General features: G+C 43.4%; 1 protein-coding gene and 1 long non-coding RNA gene across 12 annotated transcripts in view; one reads left to right on the top strand and one right to left on the bottom strand.

Annotated features, from left to right (window-relative positions):
* Positions 1-788: 788 nt before the first annotated feature.
* LOC109286206 (uncharacterized) lies at positions 789-4,907 on the bottom strand. The gene is made up of 2 exons (XR_002094172.1): positions 4,820-4,907; positions 789-925 (listed from the first exon to the last, which is right to left on the bottom strand). It is a non-coding gene; the product is annotated as an uncharacterized LOC109286206 (long non-coding RNA).
* The window catches only part of FOXP1 (forkhead box P1), a 442,244-nt gene continuing 424,828 nt past the window's right edge, over positions 4,883-22,298 (top strand). For 9 of the 11 annotated variants that reach the window (XM_059715648.1, XM_059715649.1, XM_019499635.2 and 6 more), the window contains exon 1: positions 4,883-4,970. The gene's annotated coding sequence lies outside the window, so the exon portion shown is untranslated. The remainder of the gene's footprint in view (positions 4,971-22,298) is intronic. The other 2 variants (XM_019499627.2, XM_059715645.1) reach the window with 1 other exon arrangement.

Below are 22,298 nucleotides of genomic sequence, written 5' to 3'. Positions count from 1 at the left end.
AGAAAGTGAAGAGAATGTCAACCTCCAACAGGAATCTTATTGTGAATTCAGGTATACGATTACTCATAGGGTCTATGTTTTAATTATACCTCCTTAGAATAGCAGGGTGATTAATTTAAACTCAAAAAATAAAATAAAATTAAGCTGTAAAGTCCATATAAATTTAATTTTTCAGTGTGCCATTTTTTGTTACTTCTAAATTTTCAAATGTCTGTATAGAGAAAGAGGAAAAGATAGAGGCATGCTAGGGTGTCTGTTTTTGCTTTGTGTCTAAGTAAGGAAGCCCTCCCTTATTTCCTATTTGTTTCTCAACAGGCACAATGTAGCCCTGTTGATGTACTTTGTATATCCTCATAAATCATTGACTAAAGTGGAAAGGACTCTAAGAGGCATGGCTCCTGGGATATTGGAGGCGTGGCCCACAACAGCTTGGAAAACATTCTGACTTTGAAACAGTGACACCTATAATTACGGAGGCGTCATCACCTTCATATTTTATTTTATTTTTTACTAACAAACTGTAGTCATAGCCTGTGTACACCCTAACCAAAAGCTGCCAAGCATTTGCTCCTGGGATGATGATGGTAGGGCTGGGAATATCAAGCATCTCTTTCTCCAGGCACTTGTAAAACAATACAGCAGTAAACAATTCGAGTGCAATTAGCAACTACAGTAGTGGAGGGGGAGGAAGAAGTCCCACTGCTGTTATTGTCTAGAGAATTAATCATGCTTTACAGACTTGAAGTACCGGTTTAAATTTGCATAGTTAAAAACAAGAGACCGAGAAGTTTACAACAAACAAAGTTTATTCCACGTTCGAATAACATAGCAAAAACTCCTAGGGAGCTACAGCAAGAGGGAAAATAACTTCTAAGAGCTGTCCCCTGTATTTTCTTCTCTTGTGCCTTCCTCCTGGAAATCAGTTCTGAAGTAAAATAAAACCAAGTTGAAAGTGACCCTAATTAGGTCTCAAAAAGAGGTTAACTGCCCCTTCCAACCCCCTAAATCCGAGTGCTACCCCAGTATCTTTCAGCTGGAGGGATTAACGTGAGAAGACTGTATTTTTGCTGGTGCTTTGTCATAACTGAGTCTATTAACTAATACAGCGACAAAATGGAATGATTCAAGGACTATCTTTGGAGATTCCTCTTACAGTACAGCTAAAGCATCTTCTTTGCAAATATTTATTTGCCACAATTTTCCTCTTAATTATTTAAAATATAATGAATTAGGCATAAGTACTTTGCCATTACTGTAATTTAAAGTGTAATTGCATATCAGTAGCATCTTTTCTTGGAATATGCTCCTATATCCTTATTCTACCAAAAGGTGGCGTCCTATTCCCATGCCCTTTCTTCTGTGTGAAATTCCTTCCTGCTTTAATTTGCCAAAAAGAAACTTCCACTTGATTACTGATCAAGAAATTAAAATGTGCTCTATATGAATGCAACGTGACAGTGTTGAAAATTAACAATATGCTAAGTTCCTCACTAATGTATACTAAATGGACACTCAGTCCTTTACCACTTAGCCAGGCAGACATTTAAATATACAAAATCATATGTTGCAACATTTAAAGTAAGCTTCCCCTCCCAACTGTCTTGTTTCCAACCTGCTGAAGGCCAAAAAATGAGGTGAATACAATTACCGAAATCCAAAGGAATGAAAACAATAAGATTAACTGATCTTTTATACTTGAAAGAAAAGAGTTTCTGCAAACAAAGTGTATTGCTCAATAGTTCCTAGAACCAGCTTTGCCATCTAAATTGTTCTTTGTAGAGCACTGCTCAATTGCTAGTGCTTGTTTTTAGGCCCTCCATGCCACTGAATATTAAGCCACTTCATTTTATAGTTAAATTTATCTAATTTTAACCACTCACTAAAAAAAAAATAAAAATCACCATTGTTTTTATTATCTCCCTGATATCATATGCTAGGTATGCTCATTGATCAAATGTTAAAAGTTTAGAGCTGAAGAGCAGCCGCTTTGTCTTTAGTCTGCATGGTGCATCTCTGTTGGCTGTATGCAAGACATTGGGCATTTTGCACACAGATAAGTCCAGGATTTGTGTCACGGAGAGTATGTGTGTGTGGCTGAGAGAGAGAGGAGAATTTTGTATTTATAATTTTTAACTACCAAGACAACTGATGGTACCCAATAGCTCCTTCCATCCATGACTTGGTGAGCATGTGCCCCCCCTGAAGTAAGCAGAGGTTTTTCCTGTGACTTGGATTTTCCCTTTGGAGTGTGTTGATCCACTGTACTTCCAGCCATGCCCCACACCAGGTCAGACACTCCTGTCTAACCAACTGCTGGGTAATTTTTACAGCAGTCACTATGTCACCACGCAGCACAGATGCTTAGTCTCAGTGAGCTCCACAAAGGAAATGCCACGATCTCTTTATTTAACATGCTCCCTGTCTATGTTAGCTCTCTTAATTTCTGCCAAATTGTTTTAACCAGTGTGGATGATCTTGCAGAGCATATAAACCAAACAGTTCCTGGAGGTGCTGTTTTATATATTAGGAATAATTGCTATAATGCTTTGAACAATAGGGTGAGTTAAAACTAGACAGCTTTGCTCCCCCCCACCCCCCTTTATATGTTTGCACTGTGAAACTGTAGAAGTGCTGTTATTGTTACTTGCTAGACTTTATAAGTTTGACAGATATGGAAGATCCAATCGCGCCGTCCTTGCTCAGTCAAAACTCCTGCCGAGATCAATAGGAATTTTGTTTTAAATAGGGAATGCAAGATTAGGCTCCTGCTGCTGAGGCCTGCTTCTGCAAGCCCTCGCTCCGCGCCGCGATGAAACTCCTCGCCTGGGTCCCCTTGCAGGAGAGGTAAAAGCATCTCTTCCGAGTACAAGTTGGCATGACGGGGCCTTTGGCTCACCAAGCCCTTTGCTTCCTCTGACCAGCGCCGGTTAAACCGGAGTGGGGAATATGTATTGGTTTTCCCCTGACTCGTTTATTTCTAAGTCATAAAGGTGCTTAAAGCAGGTTTTCATACTGTCTGGTGTAGAGAGGGGGGAAGCGGTTACAACTCCGGCACTGGAGCCTGCGGACCTGACCAAGGTGGGCGCTGTCACTAGCCCCGCTGCCACGTCTCTTTCTCCGCCAGCCTCTTCTTTGGAGACTCCAGGAGAAAAAGCTGCCCCTTTCCCCCTGAAATCCAGCCCTCAACTGGGGCTAAATGGGTGTCCCCCCCCTCCCTCCCCAACTAATCAGAGCTGTACAAGTTGGGTCTCCTCCTCCCCTCCCCCCGCCCTCCAGCATAAGAGCCGGGGCTGGACTTTCCCGGGGAGGCGGGCACACACACATGCGTGCACACACACACACACACATGTGCACACGCACAGCGCCAGGCTTGTCCTTCGCTTGAACTTTCACCTCCCGAACTCGCCTCAAGCGCGAGCCCCGGAGCCCGCGGCTCGAGCGCCCCGCACGTCTGTACGCTCCGGCCGGGCAGCGCCCCCCGCGCCGCCCTTCCTCTCCGGCTTTCTCTTGCAATTTTTTGAGCCTTGTTTACCCAGCAGGTGGATGTGACGTCAGAGCCTCAGAGCAGCAAAAAATAACAACATCTCCCTCCGCGGGGGTGTTCTTTTCTCTCTCCCCCGCCTCTGCCCCGCTCCCCCCCCGGCCCGGCGGGGAAGGGGCTGCGGGGCGGAGCGGGGCTGGCCGGCGTGGGGGGAGCCGGGGGCAGCGGCGGCGGCTGCCCGTGCAAAGCTCCCCCTCCTGGGAAGCTAGTCCGGAGCGGAGGGCTCTATTGTTATTTATTGTGTGGCTGGTGCACGCCGTGCCCGGCTGGCGCGTGGGGCTCCCGCACGGGGCGGGAGCGGGAGCGGGAGCCGCAGCCCGCGCGGGGGGAGGGTGCCGCCGCCGCCGCCGCCTCCTAAGCCGATCCAGCGGGTGAGTCCTGCCTTCCCCTTGCACTTTGCGGCGCCGGCTTGTTTCTTTCACTTTTTCTCTCCCCCCCCACAACCCCAACCTCCCTTTCTTTTTTCTTTAATTTTATCATTTTTTCATGTTCTCCCCGCTCCACGTGCCCCCCCCGCCTGCAAGGGGCGCGGTGCCCCCGCGGGGGGAGGGCGCGGAGCTGCGGGCACTTTGCAAACTTTTCCAACCTCCCCCCTCACCCGCCCGCCGCCCCTCTCCGCGCCTTGCACGCGCGTCCCGGGCCTTGCACGCGCGCCCCCCGCCCCGCGCAGTTGCAACAACCACGCACACGCGGCCCCGGCCCGTGGCCCCCCCCCCCCCCCCCCCCCACCAGCACGGCCGCCCCCCACCTGTTGTCGGGGCGCGCGCACACACACACACACACACACACACGTGTGTATGTACAGACGCGTACATACATACGCACGTGTCTATATATATATACACATATACACACGTGCGCGAGCACACACACAGACACAAGTACAGACACACCTACAGACATACAAACACGCATATATACTCACGCGCGCGCGCACACACACACACACATATACCTATATATATATATATACACACACACACACACTCACCTATATATATATATATATATATATATATATATATGAATTACATTACACGCGCACACACATAGATATATAGTTGTATCGATACAGACGTACAGACGCACACCTAGACCCGCGCCCCGCACTAGCGGGCCGGGCCGGGCCGGGCGGCGCGGGGCGGCGGCGGCTGCTCCTCCCGGCTCTCGCCCCTGCTCCCCGCGCTCCTCTGCCCCCTCCCTCCCTCCCCTCCAACACAAGCGCCGCCGCCGCCGCCGCCGCCGCTTCCCCCTCCTCCCCCTTCCCCCTGCCCGAACCTGCTTTCTGGAGACTTGTTGAAAGCGCCCCTGGTTTCTTCTCGACCGTAGAGCCAGCCCAAAGTTTTGCCTGCCGGAGCAGCAGCCTCGCGGAGGAGCCGTGTGGTGGCGGCGACCGCTCCCCGAGCGCCCTTCTCCCGGCTCCCGCCCGGTAAGTAGCGCAGGCACGGGCTGGAGGCTTTCGCATTTCGGGCGAGCAGCGCTCCCCCCCTCGCCCCCCGCCCGCTCCACCACACAGACACCGGGTGAAGGCGGCTCCTCCGGAGCAGCCTACCCCAGCCTGGTTTCAGGGCAGGGAAGGACGGGCGGCCCCAGGCCCTCAGATGGCATCTCCCCCCCGCACTCCCCCCTCTCTTTTCCCCCTTAAAGAGCAGAGTTGGGCTCGCAGTGGAAGTGCTGCTATAAAATACAGTGACAAGCTTCCTCCCCCCCCCACCTCACCCCACCCCACTTTTTAACTATTAATTATTTCCAAGTCATTGTGTCCAAATGCAAAACTGGGCTGCTTGCAAAGTGCAGCCTCTCTTCAGTCTGCCTTTTGATCGTATGTTTTTCCTTTTGGGGGGGGGCTTGAAGTGAACCCCCCAAAAGACACAAATGCCCCTTCTTTTTACTCCCCCCCCCAACACCCTGGCACATGCTGACTGTTGAGACCTAATGCACCCAGTGCTGCATAGTCGCCCCATGTGCTTCTGTAGTTGTCTCCTGTAAAGCATTTCATCCTGAACTTCTTTTCCTCCCAGAAGTTTGGGTTTCATTTTTAGTAGCTGTGATGTGAATGAGTAATGTGGGCACTCTTTACATAGCATGGATCTGCACAATATAGCATTTTGAATGCTTCAGGATTGAATAATGATACTATTTAAAAAAAAAACAAACCCAAAACCAAACAAACCCTCCTCTCAGCTATCTTGGCTATACGTCCAGCTTGTTTCTAAACTCCTGCCTTGACTTTGGTTACTTCCCTTAACAAAATAGCCCTGGCACTAATGGCATACAAGGTCCTTTGAGTAAATGTGCTATCTTTTATTAGATATTTTCCAACTAAATAGTTGGAAAATGTGTTAAACCAACACCTCTGTCACTAATGAGATTCTATTGGGCACGCTTTCTTTTTTTTTAAATAACCAAGTCTTCCAAGAAATTTGCTTCTCCTCCTGTTCATTTAAAGCAGTTGCCTTTTGGTTTAGTTTTGGTGAAGAGAAGTCGGTGTTTAATGCTGAATATTATTTTACAGTTCTCTGTTCCAGAGAAGACAGCTCTTTTTCTTAAGAAGTTAGGCATGAGAGGTTTTCAGCTATCTGTAGTTGTACAAGAACAAAGTGGATGTCATGGAGGTACCGTGCATCTTTGAAACTAAATTCGGGAAAAGGAAGGGAAACTTGTACTGCTGGTTTCAAGTTCTCTCTTCAAATAAAATGTTGGGGGGGGGAGGAGGTAAAAAGGTCTAGCAGTATCTCACAAATACACAGAATGAACGAAGGGGGGGAGGTTGTCTGTCCACTAGTTCCCATTCAAAAGGTGTCGGCTAAAATCTCATTGCAAAAAGGTATTGTAGCTTTAACATCTTGCATTGGCAGCATTCTTTCCCCTTAGTCTTTGGATTAGTCATTGTATGAGAGACAGAAAAAAAAAATCACTTTTTTTTTTTGAAAAAGTAAAGTAAACAGCCTCCAACAAGTGAACCTTGACAACCCAGATTAAGGAAGGCAGTAGAGATCAAACAAAGCTGCTGCTGGGCTGTTGTCAGGAGCTGCCTCACTGAAAGCTCTGGACTATTCGATCAGGCAGCAAGGCTATATGTTCACTTATGCAGAAATGGACCATTACAAATGCTGATCTTTGTTGTGAAACCAAAGGATAACTTTGCAAAAAAAAAAAATCTACTATTTCCATCGGCCTTTTCTACTGCTTCAGATTCTGATTTGCAAACCTAGTTAGGGTTTTGTTTTGTTTTTTTTTTTTTTTGTGGGGTGTTTTTTTTTTGAGAGTAATCTGTTTTGGGCTCTGCTGGATAAATTTGTAAAGTGTCCTACAATCCGAGTGTAGTTAGGGTTGCAGGGAATGATGGAGTTCATTAACATAATATTAAGAACAAATTTAAAAGACCTGTACAGTTTAACTCTTCTGAACCTCTGTATTGTCAGGAAACAGTGTCTTTTTTTGTGTGCGGAGGTGTTAGTCTGAAGTGAAATAGAACAATTTCTTTGTGATTATATATATTTAATATCACTCAGTTCTTGAAATACAGGCAGCCAAGGTAATATTTTTCTAAATATAGTACCAGCCAATCAGGATGTCATTTCATGTTTTGCGCATGCCGTGATTTTGACAAAGTTTTGTGTGACTTGATTTTGCCCCTGATGTAGGTAGGTTTTATTTTTGTACATTTTGGTTTGTGTTTTGTTTTTCTTTTTAGGAAGTATATTAGCAAACCTCACTGTTTTATATCTCCCAGGTTTTTCAGAGTAGAACAAGCAAACAGCAAAGTACCGCCTGATCAAACAAACTACTTCCAGCTAGGTTATTCAAAACTTGGTTTTTTGTTTTTTTTTTAAGAGTCTGTATTCTTGGTCAAATGCTGAAGTGTAAACTCTGCAAATTTTTATTGACCACCGAGTTGCTTCCTATAAAATATCCCAAACAATAGAAATAGGGTTTTTGAAAAGTTTGAAAATAAAAAATCTGTGACATTAACATACCTCAATCAGGAAACAGAGCAGGTAAACAGCTACTGAAGAATTAAAACAAACCAAACCCGGACACAGGTATTTCTTTAATTAGCATTACAGATCACACAATAAGTGCTTTATGCTTTTTATAAGTTAAGGTTTCATAACTATCCTGCATAACTTATTGCAAAGCCTGTAGCTTTTTTATAGCACATACTTTTTATTGTCTAATTAAAGTATGTGTGTTAAACATACACATGTATGCTGTTAAGCCATTTGAGGTAATATGTAATGTTTATAGCTGTTAAACATTTTCTGCTTAAATCAGTTCCACCAGTAATAGTATCCCAGCTAGTTTTTACACTGGTGTGAGCAGGGAAAGGAAAGTTAAAGTGAAGAATTATACATCCAGCACTCGCATTGCAAGTGCTGTACACAATGCTGCTCTATTGGAGGGGACCTTTCTTTTTAAAAGAGCTTAAATTTGCATTCACATCCCTGCGATGGAATGCTGTAAACATTTAAGCCTTTGAAATCTTTTTCTTTTTTTGTCTCATGGAATTGTGAAAATTAAGGAAAGGACAGCAGTCAACAGCAAACTTCATGGAAGACAGTAAAGTTTGTCATTTGGGCTTGTAGCCACTTATACTGAGACTTTGAGTGAGGTGACCCCATCATTCTTGTTGTGAAATATTTTTCTAGCATCATGTTATGTGCAGAATTATGTAATGTATGCACACATGTGCATGCGCAATATAGTTATTTGAGCAAGTCTGTCCAGTTATTTATAGGTTGTAATGGTACTTCTGTCTTTTTAAATTTTCTCCGAGAAGCTTTAATAAATTTAAATAGATTATCTGCTGTCAGAAAATAGTATAAATTTTGTTTACGATTCAGTTACTTTAAGGTACTTACACTAAAGAAGCTCCTTTAACCCCAAGAGTGAGTAGCATTAAGTGATGAGAGGAGTCTCCTGAAGAGCTTCTACTGCCCTTTGCTCTTGTGATAATCTTAAATTACTACAATTTAATTGCAACTTCAAGGCACTAGGCTGAAATGTTTTTATGCAGCAGAGAGAGGGTTGAAGAAGATGGAGCTAGATTTTCACAGGTAGCTGTTTTTTCTTTGAATAGAACCAGCATTTGTCCAGGCTTTTTCTTAACTTGGAGTGCACATAGCACAGTAGCCTTAAGTTTTGCATTTTGCTTTCTAAAAGGAGCTTTTGCCTTTGGATTTTTATTTAGTATATTTTCACTGGCAACAGAAGTGTTTCACATAGTAGCAGAAAACTCTGAGTGAATACAAGCCTATCACACTAGACATGTATGTATGTAATGTATGACATTTATGTATGTAAGGCGCACGCGCGCACACACTCTCACACTCTTACGCTCTCTCTCTCACTCACACCCCCCCCCCCATTTGTTCAAAGATTCCTTATGGCCTGTTAAGTTGCTTGCTATAGCCGCTTCCAGAAGAGGGGGAAATATTTAAAAACTGAAAGAAGTCATTGCAGTGTTCACTATTAACATGATGGCGACGGGACATGGAAAGGCAATCGTTTCTGCCTGTGTTGAAATTCATGCCATTTGGGGCTAGGCACTGACCCCAACTGGTTGTCTAATGCATGTATCACAATACTCCAGGCCAAGTGTGAAAGTTAAGGACTGAGAGACATTTTTTCCTTGCTTGCTTGGACCAAAGCCCACTGAATTAAGCTTCCAGTAACTTTGCTGCCTTTGGATTGGGCCCTTGGTTTGTCACTATCATCATAAGCAAAAAGGAGGGGAAAAAACCAATTAAATTGATTCCAGGTTGTTTTAAACCTGTGACAGTTTATTGCAGATAGGATACATGATGGAAATTCACCCACTGACTGCAACCTAGACATTTTGCCTTGGACTTTTACCATGTTCTTGCCGTGCAGGCAGGTCTTCCAGGCTTCTGGCCCAAGTTCTTCCTCCCAGGTTTAGAGTTATCCACAGTTTTAGTCCCACTGACTTCATGTGCTTAAAGTTATGCATGTGCTCAGGTGCTTCACTGGGTCAGCTTTGTAGTGAAGTTACTGAATTATTTTTATTTGAATTTTATTTTTTGTTGGCTGAGTGCTTTTCAGTTGTCTTGCTGCTATAGGCAATTACTAAAGCTTTGCTATTTGTGGAATTGTTTTCCTTTGCAATAACTAAGGCAAACTCGCAGACTGCTGATCTCATCAGCTACTGCATAGTTTGAGTCCCATAGCTCTTGCTCTATCAGAAGGGAAGCTGCAGTTTCTTCACTGAGGTGATGTCACTGAATAGTCTATAATGAGGAAGTAGGCTAGCTTAAACCATACAGTAATCGGAGGAAAAACTTTAATGTTAGGAACTAGTTAATAGTTTCCTTATTAAATGTTTCTATTAATTATTCAGTTATTTTAGGTTTTTAAGATGTAATGAGCTGTTCCTCTTTTAGGTGATCAGGCAGTTATTGATTAAAATGTCTGGAGTGCTTTAACATCCTTTTCTTGCTCTTTTCTGGACCTACCAAGCTGCAGAAAGTGCTGGCTCTCTCTTAGCTCACGGACTGCTCTGCAAGTGTGCTCTAGGGCTTTGTCTTTATCTGTTCTCCTGGCACCACTCTCTATTCTACGTTCAACGAGCAGCATTATGTAGTGGCTATTTGCATAGCATATACTGAGGGTAACCTTGATAGCTATTTATTCAATCTGGTTCTGAAAATAATGTTCCGTTAAAAAAACCAAAACAAAACAGGGGATAAAGGAAAGCTTAAGCAAAACCAGCTTCTCTTTAAGGAGAACCTCATCCCTGAATAGGACTAAGTCATTTTTTTTTCTCCCACTGACCCTCTCTGTGCTGTTTTAAAAACATCTTGATTTTAGTGCCTTGAAATTGCAATTAAGTTGTAGTAATTTAAGATTATTGCAAGAGTGCAAAGGGCAATAGAAGCTCTTTAGAAGTCTCATCTCAACACTTAATGCTACTCAGTCATGGGGTTAAATGAGTTTCCTCAATGTAAGTACTTAAAGTAACTAAATCGTAAACAAAATTTATACTATATTCTGACAACTAATAATCTATTTAAATTGCATTAAAGTATGTGTGTGAAAATTTAATTAAAGACAGAAGTACTGTCAAGGCCTGTAAATATCTTGACAGATCTACTGAAATGGAACCCATATCATGAAATACTTACATGTGTCTGGTATGTCCCAGTATTTCTGGGAGTGCTACTCTCAGAAATAATTGTAGGCTTTTTTTCCAGCCTTCCACTTGGTAGGAATGGTTTCAACAAGTCACACGAGCAAATAGTAAACTTTATTCCAATGATCCTCAAGTGTATTGTTCATTGTTAATGATTCTTTCCATACAGTACTAGCCATTGTTGCATTTTTATTGCAAGTGTCTATTTCCTCAATAAGTTAGCCTGAATCTGCTGCTAATTCAAATGTAAACTCTGATAAAATGGATGTCTCATGCAATGGGATAGTACTGTACAGTATTCGTGGTGTGACAGTGTCGGGTGTGTGATCTTTAAGTCAACTTCTCTGCGAGTAGGAAGGAGATGGCCCATCACAGACCTTCCCTCTGTGCTGGTGTTGGTTTAATTGATTTTTTCAGATAGGAAATGTGGGTAGGTGTTTTATGTTTTATGCAACCCCTTTTGGTACCACACAAGACGATTATGTGAGAATTGTGTTGATGTGCCATGTTTTATGCTGCCACGTGAGAAGATTGGGCTGGGGTGAAGATCCTTGCACTTCTAGAGGCTTTCTGGGACTGGAAGAGCTGCCAAGGCAATGCACTCCTCCCTACAGGGAGGGTGCAGCATCAGCCCTGCTTTCTCATGCCTGGAGGATGGGTCAAAGATTCGGTATGGCATTTGGAGGAGCCAGGCTGCTCTCCCAGACTCTGTGCATGTGCTTTGATCGTGGCTGCTGAGTCACAGGAGGGAGGATTAAGGCTTGCATGAGAGGGAAGAGGAAGAAATGTGGACCGGAATAGGATGTTCTGTTCAGAGCCTCTGTAGCTCCCCTTGGGGATGGGCACGTAGCAGTGAGGAGCGAATGCTCCCCTTGGCCAACAGTGAGGTGAAGGGGGACATCCATGCTCGAATGCCTTGGTGACCCTAGGAAGTCAAACAAAAAGTAGCATAGTTGGGCAAGTTGTTTGAAACTACTAGCAGCATTGTTAATCCCTCCTCTACAATCCAGACATTTTCTCTCACATTGTATCTTGGTTTTTAGCTGTACTTCCCAACCAGTGTTGTCATATTGTTGCTAGCAGTTAGGGTCAAATGTCTTTCCTTGGGCTCTCTCTCGTTTTCTGCTAAATACTCCTCTCCCAGTTGCCAAGCCCAAACTGTTTATTCATTAATTAGTAGGTAAGCGTATTAACACATCAGCAAACTAAAGTAGTCAGACTTCCCAAAGCACCTTGGGGAAAAAACCCTCCGTAGTTTTATAGGGCTGGACATACAGTACTACTGATTTAGATAGCAAAGCCAATGATGCCAAACTTTTTTGAGACCGAGAGAGCATAGCAGTAAGTCGAATGTCATATCTCTATTAAAAAGATTGTGATAAAGGAAGGTAAAATGGTGAAGGGGATCGGTTACATTTTCAGTACTTCAGCTAATCGCAAAAATCAAGTTATTCTACATTCTCCCCCCCCCCCCCCACCCTTCCCTTCTATGGGAAAAAGAGATTGTGGCCCTTCAAGATGTATGGAAGTGATAACGGTGCAGTTTTCAAAAGCCTGTAAATATGGGAAACATCCATCTTTCAAATGCTTTTGAAAATGTTGCGTGTGACCCAAACCACCATTTCCCCCGCATCCATTTAAGGTAGACGGTCCATTCCTACACAGTGTATTCACTGCAGGGGTGATCGTGTTTTTCCACACTGACTCGAAGGGTAATCATTCTTCCACATTTTTTACCTTTGTTTTAATAGCATTGCAATTAATATTTCATTAAAATCTAAGGCACCTGTCAGGCTTGCCTTTTGTAGTAGGCCAAGTTGGCTTGCATTCTCAAGTTTGTGTGGGTCTGGAATATAGGACGTATGACAATAAAACAGCAATGATGCAGGTGCCTTTTTTTCCTACTCTGCTGAGTAAAAGTTGCTCCACCACCATGAAAAATGGAGCTGATTTAAAGGAGGGGAGGAAGGTAAGTGGCTGCGACAGGAGAGAAGCAGTATTCATATCGCTGGTTCTTTAATGAAACTTGCAGTGTAATGTTAAATCATTACTGCCTTGTTTGTTGAAAGGATGTTAATCATTTCATTAAGAAGGATTAAGTAATTAACTGATATTTCTTTAGGAAGCGGCGGCAGAATTTTAGAGGCATTTTATTAGTGAAACACTGTGAACAAGAAGTTTACCGCTCACTTTACATCTACCAAAGGGTTAGTTACTCTGTGGGCCAGCACGTAAGAAATCCTCCAAAGAAAGTGCTGGTGTCTGGTTAGGTAGGAGTAAATACCTTTTTTGAGATTAAAGTATGACCTCCTTAATAGAAAATCTTTCAAATGCTGGGTTCTCTTCTCATGGCTTTTTTCAGATGTGTTGTTACAGAACTTATTTAACGAGTGCTGTATTTGGGGCTAAGTAGGGAAAAACTTCGTAAGTGTTTGTGGGGATTTGGGGGGTTTTTTGTTGTTTAAATAATGACTTTTATGCTGTGATGGTAAATTAGTTGACGGTGAGTCACGGGTCTCTGTCTTCTGCCAGCTGATGACCAATTTTTGTTAGCTGTAGAAGAAACTCATTTGGTGAATGTGGGCTCAGTTCTGACACTCCTCGCTCAAGGAAAAAGTTTCTTTGACATTGGTGGTTTAAATCCTTCCCTACTTCTGGTACAAGAGTTGTCCTACGAGCTGTGATTATGCTGTGTAGCTGTGCAGAGGGAGCTGAGCCAAGGAGAAAGGCAGAGCAGGATTTCACACTGGCACTTTGCAGAGGTTTAGGCTCGCATGCATAGGGGATGGGCAGAGCCGTGGCAAGGATGCAGGAAATGAGCCTTCCAATCTTGGGGGCCACTTGTTGAGACCAACATTGGTGGGGGAAGAGGGAAATTGGTGAAATTATATATTTTATTTCACCCAATATTTTCATAATTTTTTTGGCTCAAATCAAGACCCCCATGGCTGGGGTCATAATGGTGCTACTTTTCTGCACCCTGGATCCCTGCATGCAGCCTCCATTCAGGATTCAGCCCACTGGGAGATCTCTTCGGCCTTGACAAAGAATGGCATTTGCTGAAGTTAACAAAAGCTGAAGTTAAGTGATTATAATTTTTGCAGACAAATAGCATAATATAGTAGGAAAAACAATGTTGGTATCGATTTCCATAAATGCTCTTCCCAAGTAGGGCTTCTTCCAACGATAGAAAACTGGCGCTTTTATCGGCATGCATTTTTAGCATAGCAGAATGGGTGAACTTCCGAAGTTGGTGCAGTTCAGTGCATGGGCTCTACAGACAAAGGACGATATTCTGTTCCCACTTCTGTGGTGTGAGCACAAACTATCTGCATTTTAATCACTTGGAGCGACTATTGATTAAGTATGAGCAAAGTTGGGCCCAGAGTATAAATTCTCTGAACCTTGCTGCAGGCACAGAATTATAAATATCACTTTGGATATTTGTACTGAACACCGCGGTCCATATTCGTACTAGTGGAACTCCACTGGCTTCACAGGAATGATGTGAGGCCTGGAATTGCTCAAGCTTTTTTTTTTTTGCATTTACAATAATAGGATGTTACTATAATGGCTTTTGATAAGTCAAGCACTTGTAACAAGGGTCCAGTCCTGCTCCCGTTTCAAGTAAAACCCTTCTAGATTTAAATGAAAAGGGAATAAGGTTCTCTGAAATGATCCACGCTAAATCTCATTTGACCGTCTTCAGATTTATCCCATGTGCATTAACACTGATGTTGCCACAGGATCCTGGGTCTTAAGTAGTTGAAACTCACTGAAAAAAATTAAAAGGCATTTTCCATTCAAAGTGATGTGGTATTTCAAAATGCTTTGAAAAAGAAATGCTAAAAGTATGTAGTGCAGTTATGATTAGCACAAGTATAGTGTGGGGAACACCCATATTTGAAAGTCTGTAGTGTACAGAACAGTTATTTTTTTTCTTCAGAGGATGGGTGTTCATTTATTTAGTTATTTAGCCTTTCCGTTTAGTTACAGGATCTTACTGAGAATTGGACAGAAACTCACCTCTGTACATTTCAGTTCGTGTTGTAATATGTGCATTTGTTCTGTTTTCACTGCTGCAAAAACAGTATCTGTAGTGGTAAAAAACAAAAAACAAACCCCAAACCTGTTTCATAAAATTCAAAATGCAACATTATCTTTGAATTAATTTTAAAAATATTAAGGCACTCCAACATATCCTTATCATTAAATATAAATTGGAGAATCCTGGATATTTCCTGTTTGTTTTTAAGATTGGCTGCAATATGTTCTTACCCGAAAAGTGTACTTGGTTGGCCTAAGAGGATGACTGAGTTTGCAGTGAGCACTTCAGATTTGCTTAGAAATTCTTGTCATGCAGAAACATGTTATTCAGAAAAGGAAATTTATTAGCTAGGATTTTTAGGGATTATAACAGATGTCATTAGATAGAGCGCCACACACAAAGGTAAACTAGTAAATCTGAACGAACAGAAAAATAGCAGATATAGGCTACTAGCCCCTGTTCTCAAACTTGCTGCATAAGCCTGAGTTTATGCACTGTGATAATGCTAATGACCAACGAAACCAATGATGCATGACTGGAGGAAATCAGTGGTATAATCGGAGAAAGTTATCAGTTTTTTGTCATTAAATATTAGTGATAAATAATACACTTCATTTTGAGCAGATAGAACATATTTAATTCCAATGTACAGAGTTTCAATTTAATAAGGGTCATTGCTGAGTAAAATGATAATCTTTTATAATTTAAAAGGAAAGATAAAGATGACTTTCTTTTGGCATAATCCACTGACTCTGGCCATCCAGTGATGTTTGTCTTGACTGGTCCCTGATTTTCTAGAAAGATTTTACAGTTTTTTTTTTTTTTCCGCTTGGCTGTTTAAGAGACCGGTTGGATTGAGCAGCTCAACAATTTAAATACGTGAAACCAGAATTGAATAGGGTCTGCTTCATGTAGATGAAGACTCTTCCACCATTCTCCTTAACAGACTTTCTGAAGAGCTAGGTTGTGCCCTTTGTATGGTGAAAGCCTCCAATACCAATGCATAGATCAAAATATAAATGGGATTAAAAAATGATGCACAGAAACCACAGAGAGATTCCAACTATATGGAAAGAAAGAGCAAGAGAAATATAATAAAAATCAAGTACGACAAATATCAATAGGTTTCTTGTTATGCAGGGCACTTTGCACTAGGAATATAATCGGACTTGCTTAACCCCCCCCCCCCCCCAAATATTGGATAGAAGAACTGACCTGGGGAATCGCTACATTTTTGCTTATAAAGGTGAATAAATGAATAAAATTGGCTTGTGCCAAATATCATGTGGTAGACTGTACCCAGTTATCTCAAGTGTGAACTGAATGGTCTCTTGTACTCCAATTCTTTGTCTTGCCTGGGCAGATTTTGGCAGGTGAGTGGTTTTGTGATGTGGACATCTTTTCCTGCCCTATTCCCCATTCATGTCCAAGCCTGAATCCAATTTCAGGTTTCTAGAACTGGATGGCACAATGGGGTGAATGCACCGGTCTTCTAACTCCCCAGTTCTTAACATTTTTTTTCTTTTCAGAGTCCTGTTAGTACAGGCCCCAGTCAAATCCTTCACTGATTCAGAACAGTGAACTTGCCTTACTTTTAAAAAAGGACAGCAAGATTTGTCCTGCAATTCTTGAATGCAAACCCTCTTAGTACTAAAGTGCAATGTGCCAGATTCTTTGCAAAACTGCCGGCTGTTCCACGGTCCTTCAGCTGGAGTCCTGTGCACACCTCTGTGGGCTGGAGTCATCTTTACTGGAAGTTTTATGGTGATACTTTATTCTAGGCACACACGGATATTTATATTCTGGTGGGATGCTGTTTTTTCCTCTTTCCTTTCCTTTTTTAAAAAAAAAACAAACCCCAAAAAACAAACAAACAAACTCTGTCACCCTCCTCCTGTCTCAACATACCCTTTTAAAATAGGATAAGGATTTTTTTTTTTAATTTTATGTTTTTTGTCACATGCTTTGCATTGGTCATCGTGACAGTCTGGCTGTGTTAGGAGCTCTGCCTGTTCTTGTGAATGTTGAGAACGCCAGCTTTGACTGCTTTCTTCTGCAAATGCCCCGGGGGGAGGAGCACAAGTATTACCCCACTCCTGCTGGAGCAGGCTGGGGAACAGCCATACTTGTGAAGATGAGTAATATTGGCTTGAGCCAGATGAAAAGCCAGGAAAGAGCATCCCAGAGGAGTGTCTGGCTCCTGGTACCATGCTTCCACGGGTCATAGGGTATGAGTAGGCTGGATGGAAAGGGAGGGCAAGTATCTGGTACCTTTTGAGGGTCCTTGGGGGGGTTAAACTTTGTGTTCTTCCAAGGAACAGATAGCTGGGAGCATGTTTAAGGAGGTTTCCCATCAAATTTCAGGTCTTGTGTGTGCATCACGGAAGCAGTAAAGGACACAAATCCAAACTTTTGCATTCACGTTGAAACCTGTCAGGTATTTCTCCAATCCTCCTCTCTTATGCGGGCTGCTACAATACACTGTTGTCTACTTAGCAGTACCTGCTGATGGCATCAGGGCCACAGGACTAATGCAAGCCTGGCTTTTTCTATTGTTTTCTTCCTCAGAGCTCTGTCAGTACCACTTAGTTGGGTCAGTGGTGTGCATTGGCTCAAAATCCTGTTGTGATTGGTTTCTTTTTGCTTCCAATTGTTTTAATTTTACTGCTTTCCCTTTAGCAGGCCGTTGGTCAGCAGGTCCAAAGACTGGCTCTTCTTGACGAGGGCTTTGAGAAGAGGTCCTCGTTTCTAGTTGCCATGCTCTTAAAAACATCACCTGGGTAGATGTTCATCAAATACAACTGCATGTATTGTTTGGATACATATGTTTATCTGTTAGTAATATAACCAGCTTTTGAATTAAAAAATAAGAGGCGGTTTGCAAGTGCAGGGCCAGACCCTCTTATGACATAGCTGGGTGTAGCTCCTTTGAGCTCAGTGAAGTGTTACATTGACTTATGCCAGCTGAGAAGCTGTGTGCTTGTGTATAGTAAACTCTGTCAAATCTTTTCTAGCTGGAAATATTGAGAATGCGAGTCCCGAAACTGGAAAATCATGGCTCTGGCTCTGTCCTCTGCTACCTATGCAAAACAGCCTCTGTTTGGCTCTGTATGAGGACCAGTTGAAGATGCCAGGTGTTCAGTGAATGGCACGGATGGTCGTTAATGCAGTATTAGGTTCACTCAGTCTTACATTAGGTCTTTGCTTAAAGCTTTAAATATGGTTTATGCTTTTATTGCTTCTGAAATTGGTGCAGGTGCGTGTTAACAGGAAGTGAAACTTTAGGAGCCCCGAGGGAGCTTCATTCAAATGGTGCCAAGCAGGTACAGCATACAAGTGTTATCACCTTACTGATAATCTGGCATAGCGTAGGTATTCACACGTGTCAGAGGGATTATAGGGGGTGAAGTCATGCTGCAGTTTGGCACAGACCTAAACCGTTTGCAAGAAGGTGCAGGAAAACTAGTGCTCAGGGTTGGTGTAACTTTTTTTTTTTCTTTCCTTCAAGCTAAGCAATGCAGAATAAGAGTGGTGGTTTTTTTTCCTCTTTAGAGTTCTCTCTCAGATGATCAGTCAGATGTTAACAATGACAAAAATATATAAAAGAATTGATAGAAACTGGTTTGCTGCCATTCTGAGATGCTCTGAAACACAGTCAAAACATGGGGTTGGTCAGGATCTCGGTGACCTTCTAACTTTTCTATCCAACAGACCTGTTTTCACGTTGGCTGCGGGTGGTGTAAATTAGATGGTGAAAATCTCGCTCTTGGGTGATGCATTTGTTCTTCAAAACCTTTGGGCACTGGAGCATGGCAGGTAGGGAAGAGGCCTAGGACTGAAGTAGCGGAAGTGTTGGGTGGTGGCCAGCATGCGCAAGGAAGTCTCTGACTTGCACGGTCACTTGTGCAGGGGCATCGTGTTCAGTTCAAACTGCTCTTTGCTTCTAATGTAGGGGTGGGAAGTTATTTTGGGTGGTGGGCCACTGAGCGAGTTTTGGTGAGCTGCCGAGGGAGGGAGGGAGGGAGGGAGGGAGGGAGGGAGGGACGGACTCACTCACTCACTCACTCACTCACTCACTCACTCACTCACTCACTCTTTCAGAAGATGTCATTTTAACAAATTATAGATAACAATTTGTAACATGTTACAGTAAATGTTGGATTTATATTATAATTTTATTTCAAAAAATATTTTTTGTCCCGATTTACACATAATAGCTCAAAAAAAGTCGTATTCTTGTATATTATGTGTGTATGTGGGAGGGAATGAGTGTGCATGCGTGAGTGGCATGGAGGAGGGATGGGGGCAGCCAGAGGGTACGTGCAGCAGAGCTTGCCTGGGTGATGTGGAACAGGTGCAGGTATGGTCCACCATTCCCTCCATCCCATCCATGGCTGCCCCCGTAGTGCCATGCATGAGGCTGAACCCCACCTTGTCCCACTCATGGTTGTCAGTGCCGTGGTCCTGACCGCGGCCAGCATGCACAGCTTCCCAGCGGACCTGCCTTTCACCTACTTGGCCACCCACGGGAGGCTGTTTGTCATGCCAGGCAGGCGGAGTAGGTGGAAGGCAGCCAGGAGCTGAAACTGGAGCAGGAGCCACGTGGCTGGAGCATCCCTGCTGCCACTTCCTTGTGCTACCTGCTGCTTGGAGTGGCACAGTAGGGGCAGGAGAAGGAGCCGCTGGTGGCAGGGCGAGCTGAGCAGTACCCAGTCAGCTGCAGCAGTGGCAGGATCAGTCCTGCCAGCAAGCTGCTTGCGGTGGCCAGGGCAGGCGCAGGGTGGAGTGTGGCACAGGCTGCTCCCAGGTGGGGCTCAGCCTTTTATGAGTACCGTGTTGGTAGCTGTGAGCCGGATACAATCAATTGGTGGGCTAGACCCGGCCCGTGGGCCGTATTTTGCCCACCCCAGTTCCAAAGCAACCCTAAGGCAAGACGGTAGCAACGTACCTCTGTAGATCTGCAATACATTTTCTTAGTGTTTGGGGCTCTCAAGGCCCAAGGCCTCTGCAGTATTGCATGAAAACTGCCCGTCACCTTGGACAACACTTTTACTCATTTTCTTTGATATAGTCTCTGTTTGGAAACAATGCAGAACCTCTGAAGGACGCATGCAAGGCACGACCCCTGGATGTGGCTATCTTTGCTGGAGGGGATAACAGAGAGGCAAAAATAGCTTTTTGGCTGGTTTTGTCCCCTTTTGGTTTCATGTTGGAGTGTAGTTGCCATGTTTCTCCACAGGGTATTAATAAAGGGAGCAAATCAACAGAATTTCTGGAGATTTACCAGGAGGTCTCAGGATCTATTGCCATATCTTCGTGCGCTGAGGAAGGGGAGGCAGCATTGGCGTGGTGACCAGGGACGCCATGTTATACACTTCCTTATAGCAAACTTCCCTTTTGTAAAGGTAAGCTTGCATCTGCGTTGTTCTGCTGCTGTAAAAATACATGTGAATAATGCATTTGAATTGATACTCTTGGTTAGGGATTTCCCCCCCACCGCCACTTTTTTTTTTTTTTTTTTAAACATTTTGAGAGTTTATTCAAGAGAGCCAGCAAAACAAAGCAGCGTACAGGCCTTCCCGTCTTCCCGGAGCTGCAGGCAGAGTGAACATCTGGGGAAAAAAGCTGGCCCCCAGCTCATTCTGAGGTCAGTGCAGAAGACGAGAGTTGTGGATATGACCCCTATGATAACTCCTGGACTGTATCTGGGGCTGATATGGGGACAAGAAGGAGCCATTTGCTTCAGCTTTTTGTTTCTCTTTTTCCAGAGAAGCCTGTGTAATCTTTCTCTTGACCTAGTTTGGCTTGGTAAAGTTTACACGGCTTTGTCTGTGCTGAAGTTGTAGAGCATACTAGCTAACACCTTCTAACCACACAGCTTTACATGAGGATCAGGATGCACAGTACAAATTCAGCCACGATTTTAGTTGGAGAAATTGTGCCTGCTTATCTCCAGCACCCTTTGGCCAGAGGACTTGCCGTTTCCCCAAGTAACAGTGCAGTGCTGATGCATCTCTGTTTTGCTGTTGATGCCTAGATACTGCATTTTTGCCGTTGTAGCTGCAAGGGCAATAAAAGACTTTTTATTGACAGAACTAGGTTTAAGAGTTCTTCTATTCCGTGTTCAAAACCTGCCAAGAGTAGATGCTTTGATTGCACAGTTCCCTGTAGTGTCTGTTAGCTACATAAAACACTTGTAGCGATTTTAGGGTAGTAATTTCTTGGTAGGCAGCTTAGAGTGTGGTTATACCAGCGATCTATTCAGTAGTGACAATGGGACTTGTGCTCCTGGGGCTACTGAGGCCAGGCATATTGTAGATGCAAGCATCACCTCTTAGTGAGAGGTGTTTCATGATGCTCTCAAGTACTCTTTGGTGACTAGTCAATCCGTGAAGTGCTCTCCAAAGAGGCCGAGTGACCTGCCCTCATTGTCACGTGGCCGGTGTCAGTCGGAAGCTCAGCTGTGTGTCGTGCTCCTCTTGATCGGGTTTGCAGCCTGCATGGAGGAGGAGCTTGAGGTATGAGCTTGAGGTATGCTGCAGAGAGAAATAACGTTGTCTAGTATGAAGAGGCAAGTGGAAATTTTATGTTCACTTTCCTGCTAATCTTTAAACTCTTGCATCACAGCAAAGAAATTGGAGAAACCTGGTTAGGATCCAGATTTGTGCAAAACTCACAAAGCAGAAGGCATTTTCTAAACTGTATTAAACGCACTGAAAATTTTTGGGCAACAGTTGAATCCCCCTTGGTTTTAAATAAATATGACATGGATTTAAAAAAAGAGAACTTGAAATTGCACAGATTCAGAAAAGTGTACACTGGGATTTTAAAATGTCCTCCATTGGAGTCCTGGAAGCATCTGTTTCATAATTAATGCATTTAAAAATACACTCTATTTATGATGAATCCAGGACTGTACTATGTGTGCTAGTTAAATGTCTCGCTCCCAGGGTGCAGCGCAAGGAAAGAAATTCACCCATCATCTATTTGATGATGATGGGAAGGGACATATTTTCTACAAATAAATGTATTTTCCGTCGTCTTTTTTATTTGGTGGGACCAAACTTGTGTCTGTTGTGCTGAATTTGTTGCTGGTAGATGTTGCGGGACTTATTTTGACAATCTCCTAGACCTACTGGAGAAAAATAACTGGAGGGTAATTAGGGAGATGACGGTACAATATGTGCCTCTAGTGTGGTGGTCTTGCATGTGCAGCACCTAGAATTAAACATGCCAGCAAGCTTTGGTGAGTTGCATTTTAAACAATCGAAGTAGTACAAATGCTTTAGATGATGCCCATTTTCCCAAAGATCATTTTGGTCAAGTTATTGAAGGTTTTGGGGTCTCCTTCCCAAAGAAATGCTTGGGACTGGTTGGTTTACTCTTAATTAGCATGGCTGACAATGCAGGGTAATTATCCAGACAAAAACAGGTACATCTTTAAAAGGCTGTGCAAGCTGGTATTTGCTATCAGAGATGTTTCAGTGGTTTCCAAGCTTTATTTTCTCGGAGGCTGCTTTGTGCTGGATTTGGCAATTGGCCACTGGAACAGTTTC

Source organism: Alligator mississippiensis, chromosome 12, assembly GCF_030867095.1.
Source record: "Alligator mississippiensis isolate rAllMis1 chromosome 12, rAllMis1, whole genome shotgun sequence".
NCBI lineage: Eukaryota > Metazoa > Chordata > Crocodylia > Alligatoridae > Alligator > Alligator mississippiensis.
Note: the sequence above shows the minus strand (reverse complement) of the source record. Positions and strands in the feature narration are given on the sequence as shown.